The 24,721-nt window shown below is 36.1% G+C and overlaps 1 long non-coding RNA gene across 1 annotated transcript; it reads right to left on the minus strand.

The window, feature by feature from the left end:
• Positions 1–1,371: 1,371 nt before the first annotated feature.
• On the minus strand, positions 1,372–20,677 carry LOC107203567. The gene is made up of 3 exons (XR_004497198.1): positions 20,530–20,677; positions 1,892–1,943; positions 1,372–1,660 (listed from the first exon to the last, which is right to left on the minus strand). It is a non-coding gene; the product is annotated as an uncharacterized LOC107203567 (long non-coding RNA).
• Positions 20,678–24,721: the final 4,044 nt, after the last annotated feature.

The following is a 24,721-nucleotide window of genomic DNA, read 5'->3' on the forward strand; positions in this document are numbered from 1 at the left end:
CTTCCAAATTCAGTCAGAAAGCCACACAATGAGAAAGGGCTGCTCCTTGTCACACTGAGAACCTCCTACATTGCATTAGTATGCCCCATGGCAAGGGAAGATCAGGGGACCATGCACATAGGAAAATGCTCTATGGGAAAAGAATGACCTTTCTGAGAAAGTACATGAAAACAGTAGAAATATCTATAATCTAGCAGAAATAAAAGAACATAATAATTTACACATATAATTTTCAGTCAGTTTTAATATGCCTTTTAGAAATGCAACACAAAATAATGCTTAGATGTGAGGTGTAAGAGCAAGATTTCATAACACATTTTGTCTAATATTGCCATTTATATGGATAATGCTTCTGTCATTAGAATACACATACACAGAGCTGTTTCACATGCTAGCAGATAGATTGAAAAAAATGTACCTACTCACTTCTAACAAGTGTTAATCATCTCTGTCTTTCATCTTAACAGACAGAAAAATACCTTTCCACTGTATGAACATGTGCCAGATAGGATTATAAATGTTCCATTCTTATTCTCATAGTAAAAGATTGCATTTAAAAAAAATAGCTTTTAACAATATTCCCTTTTCCCTGATCTTTCTTTGGCCATTTCCTACCTCATTTGTTGGTTTTGGCTAAGAAATGCAAACCCTGAACTTTTATTTCACCGCATACAACAGGACAAATTTTAGTGACAGAAGCCTCCTGAACACCCAAAACGAAATTAAAACTGCATTTGGCATGAAACTGTTAAGCCTTTGTTTTAGAGCTGGGTAATGCCACAACACCCAGGGAAGGATGTCAATTTAGTGTCCTCCTTCCCAGTCCACCTTGTTGGCAGAAAAGATTTGTTAGCAGCAGCTTTAGGGGTTTCCTCTTACAGAGCAACCTCTGGTCAGGCAGATGTGAGCAGGTAAGGAACGGTGACTGTCGGGGCTGGGAAGTGATTGAAGTGTGGCACAGTGAGTGCACTCAGTGCCAGGCACATCAAACAGAGCTTTGTACCTCACCCAAACAACCAGCTTTTGCTCAGATCCTTATGGCTTTGAATTACTGGATTCTTATTGAGCCTTTGAATTCACATATGATTTTCTGAGGGACAGAATAAGTTCCATGGAAGTCGTTCTTCTGGGAGGTGTAGGCATAGGCTGGAACAGACCAGTTCACTGCTCCTGAGGCACTAAGAATGCTCTGCATGCACATACAAATCCCAAGATCCATCTTCCTCATCACTGAAAAAGTACTGAAGTGGGGAAAGAAAGGTAAATAGTGCAGGGGAAGAAAAAAAAAAAAAAAGGGAAGAAGAAAAAAGGTAATGCAAAGGGTTTAATCTCTCACATCACAAATATGACAATGCCATTGTTTCCCTGATGTGAAAGGTTTTGAGAGGAGAGAAGCTGCATCTACCACATCTTACCTTTAGCATTGTGCCCCTTGGTGTAAGCAGAGGAGGCACAACAAGATTCACATTCAATACAGGTAAGATTTATTGCCAGATGCTTTTTCTAAAACCTAGAATGGCAAGTTAGAAGGTATATTTGGATTTTATGCTGATGCTGCCGAAATGCTTTGCTCTGAGTTGAGCTTCTTCACTCCCTTGTGGTTCCAGCCAAAAAGAACCTCTGGTTTTGCAGAAGTCTCGATTGTTGTATAATTTCTTTCCTATTAATAATCAGTCAAACAACAGAAAATTAGGTAAATCTACTGCATGATGATGAGACCCTCTGATCTACTGCTACAGTATGGGAGTGCTACAGCTCCATAGCCACAAACAGCCTTTACACCAAAAATGAAAAACAAATTATAGAACCCTTTGATATCCTTCCAATAAAGCCTCACCACATTCAAAGTCTCATAAATTCTGTTACTTGAAAAGCAACAGAACATACTCACACTGCTTTCAGTAGAGGAGCTGCTGGAAAGGGCTGTCTTGTTGCAAGAACCTCTGTAGAAAAAGTTATAAAAACAATGGTAAATCTCCCTTCACATCCCTTAAACACCAGAGCACAAACCACTCCTGATTTCTGTCCATGAAATGGTATTGAGTTTCCAGTGATTACAGTGAGAACAGCAAGGTAGTAGGGGAAAAAAAATAAAAATTACTCTCCTGAACAACCCTGAATGCAAAAACATGCAAGAACTGAGGTTTTACAGAATCACAGAATCATTAAGGTTGGATAAGACAACTGGACAGAAGACAGTCTTCCAGGGCTGGTGACTCCATCACTTCACTGACAGGGTGATCTCCTGGGAGGAGAGACTGCCCCACCTGGCTACAAGTTCCTTTCAGGCAGATGTTTAGTGTGATGAGGTCTCCTCTGAGCCTCCTTTTTACCAGGCTGATTCCAAACCAAGCATAATATGGGAAGCTATTCAGAATGCTGCTCTCATCGTGCTCCCCACTTTAGAAAGGGATTCTCATTCACTGTGCCCAAGCCCTTTTTTCATGTACACAAGTGAGAGCTTGGTATCCCTCTGCTACTACCTGGCAGCCTGTTGTTTCCTGTGGATAACCAGAAGTGGATCATAACATTATTTTCTAGTGTCTTTTATATTTAATGAGAAAACTGTTACAGCTTTTGGGGTATAGAAAACATTAAAGATAAGTGAACACCCCTACTTAAAGTAAGGTTTGAAAAACAACAATCCAAGCAACCAAAAAGCTTCACAAACACAGAAGCATATATTTCCTTATATAATTTTAATGTTATGTCTTTTGATACAGCTAATGCACAAAGCTGACTATTAAAATTCCTATAATAAACTTTTTTTTCTAACCATTGCTATTAGAGGCTTTTATAATTAGATACATGAGGTGAAAAGCAATTCAGAAAATGTCTTTTTCAGCTTTAAATATCAAACAAACTCCTAGGAAGGTAGATTTACCTTCTGAACAAAGACACAAGAGAAATAGATATAATAGAGAACTGAAAGCAGAAGGATCTGCAAGAAGTCATAAATAGAAATTTTTCTTTTCTCTGACTCTTTCACTGCTTTCTTTTGTGGACAGACCTGGGGGCTTGCTAGTGTATCACCCCTACACTTCAGGCAAATTGAAAGCTTTCATTCACAAAAAAAATTAATGCCTGACAATATGCATCAGCTCTTGCTAATGAACTTCATAAATCAAAGTTCACTACAAAAATAAATATCTTTCTAACATTACAGACATTACCTATACTTGATACATGTGTGCTCATCCACAGGTGCACATGACAAAAAGAAGTATAGTACTTCTACCAATTTTTAGTGTTGGAATAAAAATGAAGTGTTTCCATAATTTAGTTTGTAGAACATTATTAAATAGTAGCCAGTTAATTCTTTTCATTAGAGAACAGAAAGTTTTCTGAGATCTAATTTTGCATTCAATCTGCATAAGTTGGAGAGATATTTAATGATTTCTCATGTGATGACAAAAATATATATCAACAGGAATAAATATATATCATATATGAATGTACATATTATAATATACTAATTAAATATATATAATATATAAATGTACATATTAACATACCACACCTACAGCCGAGCACATCACCTACAGCTCAACAACAGCACCTATGATGTGTTTACAACCTATTCCTCATATAGTTTATAGCACTGGAGATCTAAGACAAGTCTTGAAAAAAGCATTTTTTAAATGCTTTATTAATAAATAATAAATGCAAGATGTATTAAAAAAAAACAGAAGGGAAGGGAACTTAAGGGAACTTAAGCCAGCTTCTCTTGCTGCCTGGGGTTACTTTACTCGATTGCAATATTCATGAGTGACATGGTAAAAGGGCAGTGGTTCTTAACATGGCAAAGACAAAAATAAAACCATTTGAATTTTTATCAGCTCAACCACCACTTGGGACTGCAGTGTACCAGAAACACAGACAGAATCCCAAGTTCCACTTCTGACACACAATTTCACCTGATTGATGGCACCCTGCCTGATAACTTGATGCTTGTCTGAAGTAAAAATCACTTTTCAGGCTTGCCTACTCTTTTGGTTCATATACCTCAAATGTCCCTGTAGACCATATTTTATACAGTGGGCATTTATGTGGTTTTGAGTAAAGTTCCAATGACATAGTTATAAGATTTTTTCTTCTTAAGTTTATTTTGGTCAGATTAATCTTTGAAGTTTACTTTGTTCCAAAGTGTCTGTAAGGATGAATGTTTGATAGCAATGTCTGAAAGCTCTTAACCATTTCTTTATTTGAACAGTAGAAGGAAAAAAAAAGGAAGAAAATTTATTTTAATGAGACCATTCCCCACAATGAGAATATTTTGAAGGGTTGCAGACATTACTGTTACAGTGGCCTAAGTCAAACCATACACCAAATGCTTCACAAATTGTAGTTTCCTTTGCTAAGCATAATACCTTATTCTGTCTGGGTTTCAAAACACTTTTCTAAGATGTTAAGCCACTTCCCACAAACTTCACTCTCAGGAAGTTTGAATTGGCTGCCTTTCCAAAGAGGTTTCAAGGATGCTAGTGTTCTCAGCTTTGTAAACTCAAAATGAACTTGTGTTCATGTTTCAGATCAAATGAATGGCTTGAGTTTTATGTTTTATTTTTTAATCACTGTGGTGGCACTTTGGAATCCAAATATGCAGTTCTCCTTTTCTTTTTTTTTTACTTTGTAAGCTGTCATATTTTGCCCAGTCTGACAGAACCATTAGCATCAGACTTTTCACAGCAAAAATACACAAAAAAAGATATTGTATTTCTAAGTTAGAAGCTGAGGGAGAACTCAAAAAGGCTCCATGACAATAAATAAAACCAATAATAATCTAATGAAATAGATAATACACAGTGGTCTCAACACACCTGAAAAGATCCACTGAAATGTGTCTCAAATTTATTTTCTTTTTTTAGATTATGCTTATTAAATTTATAAACCTTAGACATTTTGATTTAAATAACATATTAAGTAGCAGTGATAAAAGCACTAGCAGCAATATACTTTTCTAAGGTCTGGAGGAAAACAAACTGAACCAGCCAAAAAGAAAAAAATAAAACAACTCAGTAGTTATCCCTAGGACTTCAAGTGCAATATCAGGTCAGAAGCAAATTTTGAGGTACCCATGGATATAACACAAGAGAATTTTTACAATTATCCCACACACACAGTGAGCAAAAATTAAATTAATAATGAAAAAGAAAACACAGTTGAAAGTTCTAGGCATAAAAGTCTTGAGTCCAGATTCTAGCACAGCCTTAAGGACTAAGACTGTACATTTGAGGGAGGGCTGTTGCAAGGCCCAGCCAAGGACAATCTGTTCTGAAGGTATGTAGGCTTGACAGACAAGGGGGCATTGTCTGCACAGAAATAATGTGAAGCAGTCACAGTTCCTATTTTCAGCCATGAACTAGCTGAAGATGAGGGTGTTTAATGTCTCTAAACAGTCCCTGAATTGCATTGCACCAGTTTACTCTTCCACAAGAGCAGAGTCTTGAATTTCACCACCCTTTCAGACCCTCCTTTCATATCTTCTCTCCTACTTTATGAGTGTTCTGACATTTTGGAGCAAAAGCCAGAATGACTCAACTGTCATGTGTGGATTTAGGAGACTACAGCATTCCCATTCAGTCACTAGATAGGATTATTTAAAATTGGAGGTGGAAAATAGAATGAAAAAAGCACAGAGAAGCAATGCTGCTGCCTATTGATTGTCAATTAGTGCACACAGCCCATATTACACATTTGGAGACAGCCTAACAAACTCCCCTTAGTGACTGGATGTGCAGCTAAATTGAATATATTGCTTTTACCTTCATTCCTCATGTGCACCAGACACCACCTTGACACAGAGACTGGGTCTGTCTGAAACATACTTGGATTCAGCAAATTTATTACAGTTGATAGCAACACCTGTCAATATCTAGAAATTAAACAAAAAGCCTTCCAGAAGCTCAAAGTGTCTCCCCAAATTACTGGAAGATCTGTAGGGGTTAATGTTTTACACATTTTCCATGTTTATTCATTTGAAGGGCTGGCTGTTTGGGTGCTTAAAAAAAACAACTTTAGAAGAAATTAAAAGGAAACCTTAGAAGTCTTCAAAGAAACACAGCTACTACCAAACATAAACCAGCACTATAAAACAGTCACAGTCACATAATTTAAAAATTATTTTTCATGTAACTGAGCTGCACTACAATAAATATTCTGGACAGTAGATGTCCTAATTGTAACTTGGCAACACCTTTTGGCTGGACCAACATATTTAAATAAAGTGTCAGACAGTTATTGAGTAAAATCCACCTTATAAGGCAAAGAAAATACTTCAATTTGAGATGTGCAATAAGCAGCAAACACATACTCCTAGGTTTTTTATTTTGTTTTTTTAATCTCTTTATAAAATAAACAAACAAAATGTGAGTCTGATAGAAGTTCCACAGCTGTTGGGTTAAGGCTTTTTAAAAAATATTTGTGATGTTTTCCTTGTCTTAATGATATGGATATGTAGAAGAATCCCTGAACTGTGTTAAATGTGATGTTTCTAGACAGGGAATTTCTCAGTAAAACCAGTGAACTAATTCACAAGATAAAAATAACGAGATCAAAGATAACCTCCATCGCCAATCAGTGTTGGAAAGGCAGGTCCATCATACTATGTTAACACAAAGGTCAGATAAGCCTTGTTTTTATATAAACAACAGGCAAAAGTGCTCTGAGGCTGTGAGAGCCCATAAATCTGAGACAATGTATAAAAATGGATTCAGACTGTCTCCAGGTACCATCCAGCCAATCAATCCTACTCTCCAGACTCAAGATCTCTTGGCCAAATAAAGGTGAATAACTTTAGTTACTCTTCCTCTAAGGAAGGAAAAGGTAAAGCATGAAGAAATTCTACAAGTCACAGTATGAAGTATAAATAGCTTAAAGTTTTAGAAAATATAAGCCAGGGAACTGAGTATTTCTGGATAACAAATGCAAGGGCTCGTTTTAGACAAATGCATGCAGAAAGCCTTAAAATAACTGACAGTTTTACTTTGTTGTTCTACTTCACTGTTTTTCCAAGCTATTTTGTAATCTGTCTTTTCTGTGGAGAATAAATTCCAGTTGCAAGAAAAAGCTTTCTCTACCATTGCATAGGTTTTTTAATAGCAAGAGACAAGCTGCAGTGTTTTCAGAATACTAGCTTATCTTGTCTGCAATTATCCAATATATCCAAGAGAATTTAAGTGGTTTAAAAATATCACAGAACAATTGCTTAAAGTTTGAGGACTCCTTGCTTCTCAGAAATGCCTGAGATGCCAACACAACTTACACAGGTCAGAAGCAAAAATTCAACAAATATTTTCTTGATACAGACACTGTAACAAAGAAAGAGATAGATTTCTTGACTGATAGATTCCAGAAGTACAGGGAAATGAAAGGTATTTGAACACAGACCATCAAATTATATTAAAGAAATAAATTAAAATATATGACAGAGTTGGTACTAGAGTTCAGACAAAGATTTGAGGGTCAGGAAAACAGTGAGGGTAAGACATTTAACATGTTTATCTGCACCGACCATGCAAAGCAGATTCATGTCTGAGTAGATATTTCCAGCTACTAATATAACTGCAGTCTAAAGCTTACAGCAAATGCACTGTGGTCAGCACATCTTAAGTGAAAAAGTTTCTGCTCTGCACATTGAACTGACTACATCCCTTCACCCAAATATCTGCAAGTGTTGTTAACTAAAGCAAAGCCTGCCCTGAAAAAGGAAGTATTCCTAGATCTGAGCAAGGCCACTGGGATCTCTTGTTTTGAATCCAACCTGAATTAAATCATACAAGTGGACGACTATGATGTCCATTTCAAATACCTGCAGATTCTAGATATTAATACAGAATACAATCCATTATATAAGAAGATAGTAAAACATGCAGCTCTTGGCTGTACATGTTTTTATTGCCAGGTCATACTCAGTATTTCAAGCTATTAAGCCTTATCAGCTGAGATAAACAGGATCAGGGAGACTGGAGGTGGTGGGAAAAGGAAACTACCATGAGCTTTTCCCTTCCTATCCTTTCTGGTCATGTCTGCAGCTAAACAGTTCTCTCTTTCAGTAAGTCACATGGCAGATGTTAGCTGTTAACCCAATTTAAACTATTTTTCTTTCCTTTCCAGTACATTCCAATCAGCAGCATGAACCGCAAAGAGTGCCCAGCAATTTGTGAGTGGTTGATGCCCGAATACCATGTTTTTCCTCTCCTTTCAATATCCTTGACTCATGCATCCTGCCTGAGCTAATGTTAGTTTCCTGATTACAATGTGTCTGTACCCTTGGACTCTAAACAAGGGCCTGAACCATCCCAGAAAGCTCACTCTTTCTTGCTAGACTTCAGCTTCACTGTGCTTTGACTGTCTCTCAAAACTACCTTGTTTTGCTAATTCACATCTGGAATTTCTAGATTTACATTAATTTAGCACTCCATTTCTTTTCCTCTAATTTAAAGCAATTCTGGACCATCATATAAAAAAATAATTTTCAGTTCTGATTTTATTTGACATCTAAGAAGAAAATGACCTGCCACCACCAGGAGTTATACTCACCATACTCCTATTATCAAATTATCATATTCCTCCACCTGAATGAAATACCCCCAATACAGAGACAAACCAGAAAAAAAATATTCCTTGTTTGTAATGTACATTTCTTTGCACAAGACTCTGAAACAGAGTCTGAAACTCTCCAAGTTATTGTCATATTCTAGATACTGTAGCAGTGACTTCACACAATTTAATATTTTTTAGAATTGTGAGTAAAATCTATGAGTATGAAGTGCAGCGATGCCTAGTCCAAGAACCTGAGCTTGGATGCCTGTTAAAACAGAAGGCAAAAGTGGGGGAAAAAAAAAAAAGTAGCTTTTTTTTTTTAGCTCTGTTTCAGGAATATCATCCAGGAACAGAAAGAAAAGAACAGAGTTGCCAAATTTTCTTAAGTACCCTAGCTGTGATTAAAGTGCAAAGAGTTATAGCTCTGTAGCAAACTCATTAATAGCATTAACTAAAGACAAAAAACAGTTGTTTTTTTTTCATCCATTTATCCACAGTTAATACAAAACTCAAATTAGGGTCATTGCCTTTATTTTTACATGCTATAGCAGTGGGCCATATAAACTATGACAGAGTTGGACAAATGCTTTATTAAGTTACTAATCTTAAACTTCAGCTGCATGTATTTCCAAGTTGAGTTATTTACCATGGAGCCTTTTTTCTTTACCATCAGAACTTCTCACTATTTCCTTAATATTAAAAATATTTCCCCCAAACCTTGTGACAGGGAAATACTCTTACCTCTATTTTACAGAAGGAACCAAAATACAAGGTCCATACAGAAAGTGTATGGCCTAGCCAAGACTCCAGATTTCCTGTGACTCACTTCAACACTTTCTCCTCTGTAGCCTTTTGATCTGTTCTTTCTTTCATGAATGACTCATCTATAAAATATCTCTGTCTAAAGAATAGGCTTTAAGAACAAATACTCACTTTAGATTATTTACAAAAACTAATCAAACAAGCATTTTAAACAAGACTTGAGTCTTACCCAATTCCAACTAGGTATTCAACGTTAGGAAGCTTATATGAAACTATAGGCACCTAATGTTGTAAATCTGCTCACAAGTTTCAGTAAATCTCAACTCATAGTGAATGAATTGTGCTCAAAGAGCTCACATAAAAGCCCATAGACATCTTTAGTTTTCAGAAGATCAATGCATGTATGTTATTTGGGCAATGAGACAACATACAAGGTCAGAAGCCTAGAGAGTTCCAATTCAAATGTATTTACTCAAGTAACAACAGACTGTACATCTAAGCAATAATTGCCTCAATAATTAGCAGGTGGAGGACAGGGTCTCACCTTAAACTATGACAATGAAGCAAGAAATAGTAACAACAGCAGCACCTGCATAGTCTAGCACTTGGATCAGAAACTTTAGGCAACATATACAGCTTTGTTTCATCAGCTGTGTTTTTAAAATCAAGAATAATGCTATTACCTTGAGGTGCTGTCCACCCAAAAGAAACAAACTCAAAAGATGAGGAAAGTGAGGGCAGGAAGTGGCAAAGCATGTTTTGCAAGGTATAAAACCATACCTTACTTCCTCATAGACTTATGGTTGGGAAGGAAATTATCATATTTTCCTTTGTCCTTGGGCTATTTTCTGCTGATTACTCACAGTGCTTATTCTCCCTACCAAAGGGCTGTGAAGGCATTAGCTACTCTACCAGAGTAGTTTTACAGGCAGAGTGGTTGTACACAGAGCAGAATCACACTGTGGAGTTCTGGTTGAACAAGACTTCTTCAAAATAACCCAGTAGCAATGCTAATTTTGAGACATTTAAAATAATCTCCTATTGATGCTATGATGACCATGATAGGTAGCTTTTCCTCATTTCTGTTTTAAAGCACTGGGCAATCCTCTTTTACTTGTGGAAACAAACAAGCACACAACCAACCCAAGTGTCAAATAATGTCATTTTTTTCTGATTTAATTACCTTTATAAAATAATATAAAATTACTGATGACACAGTTCAATTTACAATAATGCAGTTCAACACTGATGAAAGGTTGAGCAGACTAAGATGCTAAGTATCACAATCCTGTTCATCCCAAGAAACTGTATAAATTGTGCAATGCACAGCAGTTTTCTATTGTGATTTTTCTTAAAAAGACAGTGAAAAAGCCCAAATGAGTGGGCATTCTGTATTCATTCTGATTTAAAATTGTTTAGAAAAGTCTATACTGGAATCCATCCTGTGAATCTGCATTTTTCAGACGGCACTTAATTGCTCGGTTTGTGGAAGGAAATGATAGCTTATAGCCCTCTTGATAGCTGCAAGGAAGCTACCAAAGATGTAAGAGAATGAACTCATTATATTCCTCACAGTATTTTTAAACTTTCCTATTCTTGAACCAAAGCATAGACTGCTCTTGATTATCTGTTCAGCCCATTTATAATGCATATTGTGCAGATTAAGACAAGAAATCTCTTCTTCCCGGCTGTGCAAGCATTGATTTCAATAGCAGTCCCTAAGACCCATAATTTTCAGCCTCATTCACAATTTTTTTCCAAGCTCTATTTACAGATCTCATAGTTATACAATTCAAAAGTTGATTCTCTCCCCTCTGAAAAGAGAACAGCATGGAAGTGGTGTGCACACAGGGAGGGAGTCTTCCTAAAATAAACATTAAAAAAAAAAAAAAAATGTATCTTTTATCAGCTGAGAAGTAACTATAAAGTTAACTTTATACAAAAAGTGCTTTGACATCGATATGTCTACCTAAATATCTTTATAGGTTCACCATGATAGGTGTGATACTGAAATGGATACAAACCTACAGAAGTGAAATATCTTCATGAAGTTTCAGAAGGTTTTTTGTTGGTTTTGGGTTTTTTTGGTATCAGTGTGTAGAGTTGGTTTGGTTGGTTCATTTTTGCCTCTGCTGATTGTAGTCATTGAAAACTATTGCTACACTACCTTGACAAATGTTTGCTGAAGATGTCCTTTGTGTATAGAAGTGTTTTGAAAGCTTCTGTAAGTAAGAACATCACAGTTTTAGTTCTTGGTCATATTTGGCAATCATATTTCTTCAAATCAAAGGTCAATAATTTCTTCTTGGAAGCTGTTTATAGTTCAGTGTAGAGTTTTCCAGCAACTGAGTCACTCAGATATTATAGATATTTCTCCATATACAATGCCTCCTACTAAGAACTTTATTGAAGTGTTCTCCTGTTGCAAGTGCAACAGAATGTGACAGAAGAGTGACATTTCACATAAGCTGAAATCACAACTGAAAATAGAGCACATCTGAAATTATGCTGAGATAGCCTGAATGCTAGAACTGACCACAGTTATTTGTATTACCACTAGCTTTTAAAGGTATATTTTATCAGAGAATGCAAATGTACAAAGATACATGTCGTGGTTTTAATGTTTAATGACAATACAGAATGCCCACATTCATGATATTAAAAGATCTTACAGTATATATTTCTGTGGGTGGTTATGAAATATTTGTACATTGCCACACACAGCTGATCTGATTGCTGTTAACACATTGTATTGATAAGATCGTGGGAGACTGGTGGCAGCAGCACATGTCAGACTGACAAAAGCTTACTGGAGATGTACTTACATCATACTGTATGCAGCACTAATTTAATCAGGAATAGCCCAAGCAGGCCTGAATATAAACTACAGTTTTCAACTTAGTCACAAGAATGTAAAGAATTTAATTTTTAAGATTTATACCTCACTCTTGTCCACAGGGAGCAGGAGCCTTAGCTGTCTATTGCTCTGGATTCCAAGACTCCTCTCATATCATCTTATTAATAAAACTGTCAGTCACAAGACTGATCTTACATTTTTGGTAGATTTCTTTATTTTACTATGGCAAGAAGCTCACAAAGACTATTAATTGCTTTTAATTGAATACCTACTTTATTCAAATTAAATTATATATGTCTAAGGGAAAAGTGCATTTAAATCAAGTTATATTTTAAAATGCTACTTGGAAAAAAAAATATGAAGTGGTTTGAGACAGTGAAAGTTTCTACCTCATAAAAGACTAATCTATGGGTGGTATCAGATATACATTCTTCACATGTGTGTATGCAGAGTTTCACAGCTCAAGACTCAACTGCTCTTTGTACACAACCCAGCTGAGGTTCATGACTTCAAGGATGTCATGAATAGTCCAAAATCCAGAAGTACATGCAATTGTCATTCAGCTACTGTGAGGAAGAGACAGAAGATTCAATTCACCATGATTTATGAGTTTTTCAAGACAGCATGATGAAGTTACATAGATATCTTGGACTGATTTTCATTGGGATGAATGGTGAACTTCCTTAGAAAGGGGTAGGCAAATGCTTAGGGATTGGGTATTGGCCCTATGCTTCTTTCAAGGAGAAAACTCTTTTATTTTATTTTTTTTCTTTTTTTTTTTTTTTTTTTTACTTTTTTTTTATGGGTGGATGAGCACAGAGATCTAAGCACATTTAGAAGCTTACGCCCAACAATTCAAGATTTGTTCTGAGTTACTGGTTATCTACTCTTTTAATTTCAATAAGAAATAGCATCATTACATATGATGAGGAGAGGAAATCTGCCCACCTTAAAAATAATTTTTAACCCAATAAGTATATGAAAATATTTTGTAAATGTAATTAGGAAACATATATCCTGACTTGTTATTTATATCTGCTGAGCTTGTCATACTTTTTCCTCTCAAGCCTTAAAGACAGTGTCAATGCCAATTTTTTTTTGTTGCTTAGGAAAGAATTAAACCATTTACTCCCTTGATAATACATTGCTACTATCCTGAAAAAACTGAATTTTAATTTTAAACCAACTGTGGATGCTAATTTTTTTTTTTCATTGCTGACACAAGCAACTAATCCATTCCTGTTATTTTTATTTTCATTCTCATAAAAACTCCCAATATCTTGACTATAGACTTGGAGTCATTTGTTATTGAAAGACTGCTTCTTATGTTGTTCCTGTGACTTCTGTGAGAAAGCCACATTAGGAGTTCCAGGGAAAGAACTGACCCTAAAAGCAGTGTCTATGCTAACTCTAAGTGGGCTGCACCAGCATTATCAGAATCTGTCCAACAACAAAGTCTAAACACACCTTCAAGGAAACAATATAATTATACCAAAAACATCTACAACATTTTCTGTGGAGCAGCCAAATTACTCTCTAGTGAGAGATGTCTATAACACTTGCTAAATCTTCTAATTATCATCATGTTGTGTATTTTTTTGTCTTGTGTACTTTTGCAACCATATGGGTTTTTTAATTTCCAGGGGAAACTGTAAAGACATATACATATAAAGTACAGATTATCAGCAAATAATAGAAACCATGAATTCCAATGAAGCAATATCCATTAGAAAGGATTTTGTCCTCTTACCTCAGCCTATGAACCGTAACTGAGATCAGAGTACAACACAATTTGAAGCAATGGAGGTTTTATATACTATCTTCTCTTAATATGTTACCAGCCTGAAAGATTCCTTATGAAAAATATGATGACTCCTATGCTATTCTTTTTTATATGCTTTAATTTTGAGCTCTAAACATCAATGTTTCCAGCCAGTCTGCAGTTCCTTGCAATTCTTTTTGCTGCACATAACTTTCATCTTTAAAATCTCAAGCCTTCAGCCACAACACATCATCAAAACTCGCAAGACTACTGTTGATCCCACACATCTGGAAGTCATAGCTTCAGGATAAAAACCAAAACACAACAAAACCCAAACTAAATGAAACAAACAAAAAACCACACAAAATATCACCCCACCAAAACCAACCAAAAATTCCCACTGCTAATTTTATTTAGTCATACATAACATATTTTTAAGTAGTTTTATGTGTCAGGATTGCACTGCTAACTTTGCAGTCCATTTCCATTTTTTATGTAGTATGCCTAATCCTAATTTAAACTGGCCCACTATTAAGCAAACAAAAAAACCTCAACTTTCTGTCAGAAAAACGTTGTTTTCTGCATCTAAAACAGACTTTAACTTATGGTAAGGATTATGATTTTTAATGGATTCTTTATAAACTAACTTTTTGTAAAACTAGGAATTTTCACCAAATTTATAAACAACAGATGAGAAATGAAATCAGACAGTTCCCATATTCTTTTTTTGTATTGTTTTGGAGTATGTTATAGTCCTAGACTCTAAGATCAGGATGGGAAGAACATTTTAATTTCCATTGGCAAATGCTATCGCTGAGGAGGAAGGACACTGACTGTCAGATGAAAGCCTTGCTCATACTCCTGCAGCATTCTGCATTTCATGTCCACACATCACTGGCCAAATGTCTGTAGCAGTTCAGATTCGATTAAGTATATTTCTGTGGAGTATTGTGATGTACCATGGAGAGAGGGATGCTTGAGAATGGTCTTGCATGTGCTGGCCCATAAATAACCCTACAACAGAGTTCCAATGGATGCTGTAATCTGATCTGTCTAGAAAATGTACACAAGCTGATATTTCTGTATCTTGTACTAAATAAAAAAGCAGTTGATTAGCTCCTGACACCCCAAAGTTTGCTGAAAATACAAGCAGAGGTAGTCTCTGCCACCAAAATAAATAAATATATATATATATATATATATGTAGGTTATTATGTGGGGCAGAAGCCAACCTTCAAGACTAGTCAACTTCCTCTGACTGTATTTATTCAGTAACATCAGCCCAGCATTTGAGCTGGGAGCCTCTGCTGTGGCAGCAACCATGAATCCTTAAATAAGTCAGGCAAGGTTAATTACCAGTGTGTTTATGTATAAAGACGATCTGTGAGAAGAAAGATTAAATACAGGTAAAACACCAGGTGTTTGTTTAAGGTTTTCATACTGTAGAAGTAATCTTCTATCTCATGATCACATCTATCACAGCACAGCTCTTTATTTTAAGAAGCCAATTCACTTCAGGTTACTTTATTTGATCAAAAATCAGCCTCCACACAGCACATATTTCCCCCTCATAGGCTATCTATGTTGCTAGGTTGGGCAGTAACTGAGCAGCTCTCACATGCATTGCAGACCTATAAAACATTACCACAATTTACTGAGCCTGGTGAGGATGCTTTTGTTACAGCTTTTTGTTTTAAATCCAGTACTCTGTCTGCCTCCTAGGGCCATGAAGTAAGTCTCTTTTAAAAGAGCTACAGATTTATTCTTCCACTTTGAATAAGTGAAAATGTGTTTTGTTGAAACCTCCTGAGAATAAATGGATTTCCTATAGAATCCCCTTTTGTTTATGGCTTTGATGAAAGCATTTGGCACTTGATGGTTCCCAGGCTATCCCCAGTTTAAAAAAGAAGAAATCAAGTGTGCTGAGTGTTAAAATGTTTTCAACTAACCTCAAAGCAAGTGTAATATAAAGACTTGCATCAGGTGTCAAATTAGTATGGGAGGGTAATGCTTCCTGACTTGCCTCTTCAACATTTACATTCAGTATACTGTCCCATTTTGTTCTTAAAGCAGAGCTAAGGGCTGAATTTATTCAGGCAGCCACCTGAAATCCAAACTTTTTCCTTTCTGTTTTATCATCCTACTACTTCATCCATTTCAACTTCTTCTCAAAACTATGCAGAAATTGTTGAGATTACAGGCAGGTGTTAACTCCCCACAACCAGCCCTTTAACAGAAAGAACTGCAGATTGAAAGTTATTTGCACACAATGAACTATCATTAGATTATTAAACTCCTCATAAGAGATTGTTTTATGTTCCACTAGCAAAGTGGTTCAGAATAAAATTTCTAACAGGGGGCTATTTACACTATAAATACACATAGGACACAATAAATTGACACTTCTAAAAGGATTTGTGTAGGATTGGTTAACAGCTGTCCCAGATATTGGTGAGCAAACTCTATTTACACAGAAGCATAAAAATATTAAACAAATCTATATCAACTTTTGGGACAATAATAATTTTTCATAATAAATTATCATGAATCAAACTGTTTAACACATAATACACCACGTGCAAATCTCAGAACTATCTATTCCCACAGGACTTTTCCTATTAACTATTTTGAGAAAACAAATACTTATAATTCTAATCTAATGCATTGTAATAATAACATTGAATTTAGCTTGCCACTTCATTGAAATTTTTATTACCATTCTTATAAATAGATATGATGCAGTCCGGGCAAATCCATCCTAGCTAGCAAACATCCACCTGATTGAATCAACTGGTCAAAACCTCATAGTTCAAAGTCATTGGTTTTACAGTCATTTGCAAAAGTGCCACAGGTTTATGACCTCTTGTTTGAGGCAAGTTTTTATACTTCAATTATCCCCTGCTCTATGTCTAAAATAACTTCACTTTTCATGTGCTTTGTGACACAGCAACACAGCTGAGCTCAAAATAACTTGTAAAATTCAATAAATAAGCAAATAAAGCATAATTTCTAGTTCATGTGATCTCATTTCACTCTCATATCTCCTATGATACAGTTTAAACCTGCTGCCCAGAGACCACTAGCAGCCCCCAACTTACATGTAAGAGATGTGAAAAAAAAATCATGGCTGCAGTTTTATGGGCCCAGTTGATAATCAAAGGATCCTTCCCTTCAGAGAGCTTGGGTTCCCATTGCTCCCTTCTGTGAATCACTTAGTCAGATATTGTGTAGAATAACTATTTCCTCAGCTTAATTTCCTGTGCTACCAAGTAAAATCAGCTCACAGGAAGGGTCTATATCCCAGTCCCAACACAAGCAAGATGAGTAATACTTCTTATTTACAGTGCACTGAAAATGGTCCCTAGTATAATTCTGTAAGATGCTGAAAGAGAAGAAAAACAAGCCAGCATCCTGAAGGTACAGTGAATAACCCTATAAAGACATCAGGTCAGTGTAAACATGCCTACATTTTCATTCTGAGGCACAACTCCAAGGGAAGCACAAGAGTCTGAAGAGAACAGTAGAATTGGTAAGTGATATGTGAATGAAAGTGATATATGAATGTAACAGGGATTTTCAGCCTTTGTTTCCACACAAGAAATGACTGAGTCAATTGTTTTTATCCTGGCAAGGACAACTTTGAAGGGTAATGTGGCAGAGGCTCATAAAACCCCTTGTACTGTGAAAAAATGAGGGGGGAAAAGATATTCACTGTCTGTTTTAAAATAAGGGTTAAGAAAGATGAGACTAGGGTCAGAGTAGTCAAAACAAACCAAAATGAAGCTTCTTCTTACAGTATAATGTATAGTTAAGCTTGATGCCACCAAACTGTAACTACTCACATGTACATTTATTGTTGTGCTTTATTGTTTGGTTTTTATTTGATCTTTTTTTCTGAGTTTCTGTGTGGGCACCACTTTGGGTTGGGTTTTTTCCTACAATGATCTGTGTAAAAAAATGAATTAAATCCTAAACCACTCCCTCTGTTTTGGTTGATTCCTGAACCATGTATTTACCTAATCTGTAAAAGTATTCAGAGAAATACCACCTCCACCACCACTATGCTCTTCTCTAATACTTTTCCATAGTAACATTATTAGGGAGAGCAGAAAAATCTTAGCACAGGTCTGGCTGGTCTGAAACATTGCTCATTGTTAGCAGACCTATGCAAAAAATAGTGCATCTTCACTGGAGGACATCCCCAAATCTGAAAATCAACAAGCTAAAAATAACTTCCTGAAACAAAGCTCTTATGGAACATTAATTATTTGCATCATCTTAACAAAAATTTATTAATAATGGCTCCTTTTTTCTTCTTTGCTTTCTATTACCATTTGCTCTTAATCATCAAAAAAAGATGGCTCTACCTACTGGAACTTGAAATAAGGGGCATACTAGATGCCCCTTATTGAAAAAGGAGCATACTGGATGCCTAGGTGACATTTCTCACTTTAATGTGTTTAGACTCTATTTTATATGCTTGCAGACCATTCCCTCTCCCAACCTTCCCCCCACCACTCCTCTGACCTTCCTTCCCCTATAATTTAATCCAAACTGGGGACAATCCAGAGATTTGCTTCAAAAGCACATCCCTGATTTGAAATGCTAGTGCAGTCCAATGTGCAAGCAATGCCAGGACCAGTATAAGATCAGACTGTTAAATAATAAGGAAAGAATTTAGAGAGTAAAAACCTGGATTTTTAAAATAATAATTGAACTTTAAATAAATATTGGACGTTTAAATAACAACTTAGATACTCAAGAAAACACTCTCACTTCTGTTCTGTTGCCTCGTTTTTACATTTTATGTTCAAACAGTGGTGACACAGAACTAGGAGCAGGTGTATTCTGGGGATGCACGAAAATATCTCAGCAAACAACATTAGGAATACAAGCACTGCCCTTTTAGGAATCCTCTTACCTGTGGTAGCAAAGGAATGCAAGTAGGCAGCTGCCTCTCTGTCACTCACTTGTCCCAAAGTAACAGAGAACACAGACAAGTGTAAATATATGGGGAATTTTTCAGTTTGTATATTCTTTTATGTTCTGCATTAAGGTTAATGTTTTAAAAAAAATTGAATAGGAATGCTTTTTTCTGTACTTTAAACCAATACTGGGTAATAGTTCAATCTGTGTACCAGCATAACCATGGTCTGAAAGTTTCTGTCAGTATAGCTTTAAACAATGTTTAACAAATATTGCCTTCATGAGTCAGGCTTGTAGCCAGAATATTTTATCTCCTGCTGACTAAAACTGGATATTTCTGAGGAAAGTACAGACTGGATACTTATAGAATAGTATATTCACAGACAACTTTCCCTAGGCCCCATTAACATTTCAGCACTTAAAATCTAATCCATTTCTGTTCTATGCCCCTTTGCCAAGTACCTCTGGCATTTTCATACTTGAGTGTGGGCTAAAGCAAAGCTACTGGCTACTTTCCGGATTGTGTTTCCAGTCTCTAAGGAAAAGGCTAGGGGAAAAAAAAATGCAAGAAATGCTTGCAAACAACTCTTAGCTTGTTGCACTAGCAACACATCTGCTTAGGGACCAGCAGCCGTCAGACCAAATTAGTCTTTTTTGGCTTCCCATTTCTGCTGCTTCCTTTTTGCTGCTGCTTTTTCCCACCTAAGGAGAGTGCCATATCAGCCTAACTTAAAAAATTAAATCCCATTATATTTTCTTGCCCTTCATACTGTTCCTATCTCCTCTTTCTCCATTTGGTTCTGGATACCAACATGACAAAGCACCAGCTGTATACATAAGCTGAAAACATTTCAGTTGTAATTGATCTAAGACATAATAACTATACTAATGTGCTCATTTGCAGTGCTCTCATCATAGCTTCAGACAGAAAAAAGTTTTTACAATTTTACAGATGAATTCCCTTCAATCTTGGTGTAACTTTCCAAGTGGCTTCTGAGAAGTCAGTCTTACATTCGCTGAGGTGAGTCCTAGTACATAGCAGCAGTCATATGGGAAGGAGAATTATCAGAACAAAGACAGGAGCAAAATAAACATGGATATCCCATATGGCAGGAATTCTCCTTTCCAATACAAAGACACAAAAAAAGCATGATAACCACAAGTTTTAACAGGCCCAGAATGCAAACTGCTGTTTGTAATTAACTTCCTGCCCACTGATATAAGGCTTTCCAGGCAGTTCTTAGGTTTTGATTGTCATCCTGGGCCTACTGCATGTATGAGACATAAAGCAATTTTCTTCTAAAATCACTCCAGTGACTTTAATACATTCTTTATTTTGTTACATTTGCCATTAAACACTGGTAATTCTCATCCTGTGTGGGCACTTGCCCTCTTAAAATATTATAGCTACAGGCTAATTACCAGACTACTTGTGTATCACTCAAGTCATTACACACAGCTGCCATGGCAGAACAAGTTCGAGACATTAAGTGTCTTGGTATTATGTTCACCTCAACCAGGATACAAAGTCCAGCCAACAGAAATGCCTGCAGCTTTGGGAAATTATAGAGAGTCAGTAGGAAAATCTTCCCTCATGCTCAAGAGTGGCAGCAAAGCCCCTATTTTTTCTATTTTGGAGGACTCCCACCTCTCCCTCTGTGCACATTCACAATCCTACCTGAAGGCACTGACAGGATGGCCAGGGACAGCCCCACTGATGAAGACATTCACTTCAGCAACACTGAATCAGTTCCACTGTCAAAGAAAATGGACTGGGTTCACTCTCAGAAAACCTACACCAGTGCCGAGGCCTCCTTGTCCAGACATGAAAGAGAAGTGCCACAGCTGGTTAAATAATTCTGCTCAGAAGATTAAGTACGTAAGGCAGGCTGTCATGCTTCCCGTAGTCCTGATAGCCATGCACTTTACAAAAGATGCCAAGTGCTATTGCAAACACAGTTTGTGCTTCCATGACAGTAAGTGCTTCTCTGTGTCTTTTCATTGCCACAGACCAGTGCTTTTGATCCATCAGCAGTTCTCAGGGCACATTCCCAAGGGAAATTCTTTGAAATGTACCTTCATTTTGATCACTGACCTCAAGCTGGTCTGCACCATAAGCACTAGTGCAAAGAGCTGCAGTTGCTTTGTGCAGAACTTTATCTGATTACCAGATTTCAAAGAAGCTAAACTCAGGCTAATCCACCACATAAAAGAGTCAAACTATTTTTAATGCACGTTTTCTCTTCTAAACCTAACAAGCGACCTAAAATTCAGACCACAGTTTAGCACAGCTTTTTTTTTGTCCCAGAGCCAGTCTGCTACAGTTTATCACAGAAGATTATGCTGTATTAAGAATATTATTCTAGAGATAATAGAGCATTAGAAATACTTAGGAAAATCAAACTTATATACAGATTCAAGAAATAAACTCCCAAAAAACATGTGTAGAAAATGAAAATGTAACAGTTTTATCTACTCATAAACAATTAGCTATTATTACTTTATTCTGATACTACTAATATATCTTGCAAAGACATCATGGTTCTATATTTTATTCAAATTAATGACTAAAAAAGACTTTATGTAAAGACTAATTCATTTGTCTACTACTTTTGACACAAGAGTAAGTTGTGTGAAATTTTTTACACATAACATCTGCAACACTTTAAAAAAATGCTTATAATATATTGAGAGCCCCAGCTGTTGTGGGAATGAAGAAATTCTAATGATATCAGAAAGCAGGAATTATATTTCATTCACCCTTTTTGCCATGGTTAAAAGTCAGTCAACATGGTCCAGATGTTTGTTCTGGGTGTTAGAGAATGTCTATGTGGTAATTATTGTGTGAGACATGAGCTTTTTCTTTATAGTGCTGAAATAATTGATTTAACCCAGAAGTAAAGAATTCAGAAATACAGCAGCCCTCTTCCATTATTTTTCAGAGTGGAGGAAATGTTTTAACATTTTTTTCATATTTTCATACTTAATGTGAAAGTCTCACGAAATTTTCCAGTGGCCAAAAAAATCAAAAGGATAATGATATAAGTAAATAATGAAGTATTAGAATGGCAAGTTAGGTTTCCTAACAAGTGGAATGAAATTGTCTTTTTTTGGTAATGTATGTCATTTGTAACTAAAGTTACAACAATCTTTTGCAATTGTTTTCAGTTCTATGTGAAAATCTTTCTACTTTTTTTAAAAGGGAGAAAAATTGAAGTTTAGAGTGCAAAGCATATTGCAACTACCCAAAATATTTTCTTTTTCTTTTAAACCTTTTCACTTACTTGCATCAAACCCACTATATCTGAGCTCATAAATTTCCCAATTCCAACTCCACAAGTGTTTATGAATATGGAGGAATAGAGCACCAAGAGAAGAGAGCTCTCTCACCACAGACCCAACACAGGACCTCAGAGGTGATGAGCTATGAAAGCTCCTCTAGACCAGCTGAGGCTTTTTTAAATACATCAGACAAAGTCAGAAATTTAAATCAGCCATCAGTATTGACATTTGGGCTGACAGAGCTTTAACACCACTACTCTCAGAAGCATCAGGTAGTGACAATTATTCCTGTGTACGAGAAAAGAGAGGAGCAATAAATAGCTATATTTGCACTTGCATACAAGTTTCCATCATTACATTTTAGTGGACTGACAGAGTGTATGCTTGCACTACATCCCCTTTCTTAATGTTTTACAGTATCAGCTGTGAGGAAAAAAAAATTTAAAAAAATCACATAACATTTTCCATTGATTTCACCAGTTGATTATCAATGTCTCTGTGACACAGACAACCATCACATTGCACAGCCCATGCAAAGTCCACAGCAGCATAAAAACAATTATACTTGCAAAATTATTTGAGCTCTTGGGGCAGGAGAAAATGCAGTATGACAGTAGGCCTGCTGCCTCTTGAACAGGCTTAGGATAAAGTGGAACTTATTCAACTGCAGGAGCCAGACAAATCTACTGAGAGAAGCACCCAGGCAATGCTCTGGCCTTGACTCTTTTTGCTTTAATCTCCTTGCTGTTGCCTTAACATCATGGGCACAAATTAAAAGCCTTTTTGTTATTATTTATTTAAATGAAAGTGGCAATGATGACTACAAAACTATCCCCCTTCTCCCCCCGTAGTGGACAATTGACTGTGATGTCTATAAAGTCTTCTCAACTCTATCATTGTGACAATACACTGCAAATAATTGACACAACCCACCAGGCTGCTGCCAATCTTATGTGCAACACCTGAATTCAAAGATTACACCAATGGGAGAAAAACAAAGTCTGCCATAAAATGAAGAAATTTATGACTGCAGTTAACTGAGTATTTATTGACAAATATTATTTTCTCCTTGTGCACCTGTATTATGCACCAGATAGCAAATAGTCAGAAATGCTGGTCTTTGGATGCTGCTTAAGTGAACGTTTGCATTGACTGTTCATTTTGTAATGCATAGTTTATTGCCAAATCTTCAGATCCAAAAAAGCTGCAATGGTGTTTGCTTATATCCAACTTACAGTATTGGAATTAATCACATTTCTGCAAAGCCAGACACTTACCTGGATTCCTCTGGAAAGAGGTAGCATACATAGCACAAAACTTAAAAGCCTCTCAAAGAGGGCCTGCTGCAACTTCCCTGAGGTGATCAGGAAAGTACAAACTACAGTGAAGCTTTAATCTCTATCACCCAGCACATTCATGTATTAGCAGTGAAAAGAGCTCTCCTAGGAAGACAGTCAATGTCTGACCTCTTTTTTGGTACCAAAAATCTGTAACACCACACTGAAGTTTGACTGGGGGCAGGGTAGGAAGGAACCCAAAACACTGACACCTCATTCAGGAAGGTGGCTGTAGGTTCACAACTCAGCTAAGATGCAGAACATTTCAGGAAAATAGCTAAAACATAGATGAAAGTCAAGCAACAAATTTCATTAAGAAGTTGGAACAACAATTTGATTTGCAAAGAACATTCTTGAATAAACTTCCAAAAGGGGAAGACAGGAAACAAAACACATCAGAGTTAAATACGATTTATTTTTGAGGTGTTCCCTGACTAATGATTTCTTCAGAGCTTCTTAGATGAGGAAAATTTTGGGTTAAATCTTTTGTTATTTATATATTAAAAAAAAAAATAATTAAAATCCAGTCTGTAACAGCCTGTGCATATATAGGTATAGGGTATAAGATAAAGAATGAAGGGAAAAAAAATTTAAAATATTGCAAACAAAACCCAATACCTAAAATTGCTTAAACTACTAAATTGCCCAGATTATTCTAAACATTTTTAATATTTTTATGGAGAAAAATATTAAAACAACATGAATATGGAAACAACAAGAATATGCCAGTTGTCTAGAAGAGTGAAATCTCTAAATAAATTATTTATGTAAACACTCTACTTCCAGTTGCAGCAGCTAACATATCAAGACAAATTTTTCTGCCATCAAAAAATACCAATTTTATATTTATTTATTTGTCTAAGTGTTAAAGTAGTAGTGAAGGACCCTGGGTGACTACAACTGTGTCAATAAATGTACCTAATTTTGAAATAATCTCTCTTTACAGACAATGGAAAGAAATATTTCTGGATAATTTTTTTTTTTGTTGCAATGAAGAAGGCATCTGAAACAGGTCAGAAGAATCACACCCTGAACTTTTCTTTTTCCTTTTAAAGATTTCTGCAAGAACTTGATGAGAAGCTAAGGGGCTAGCACCTATATCAGGAAACTCCTATGCCCAGTCTCTGACACAGCCTCTAGGGTCACAGTCACCCCATCTCTTAGGTGCAAGGTTCACACCATTATCATTTTGGGGTTTGTTTTCCTCAATATGTATACAAGCCATTTTAGTACCACTACAAATGTCTTGTA

This window comes from Parus major, chromosome 4, assembly GCF_001522545.3.
Source record: "Parus major isolate Abel chromosome 4, Parus_major1.1, whole genome shotgun sequence".
Taxonomy (NCBI): domain Eukaryota; kingdom Metazoa; phylum Chordata; class Aves; order Passeriformes; family Paridae; genus Parus; species Parus major.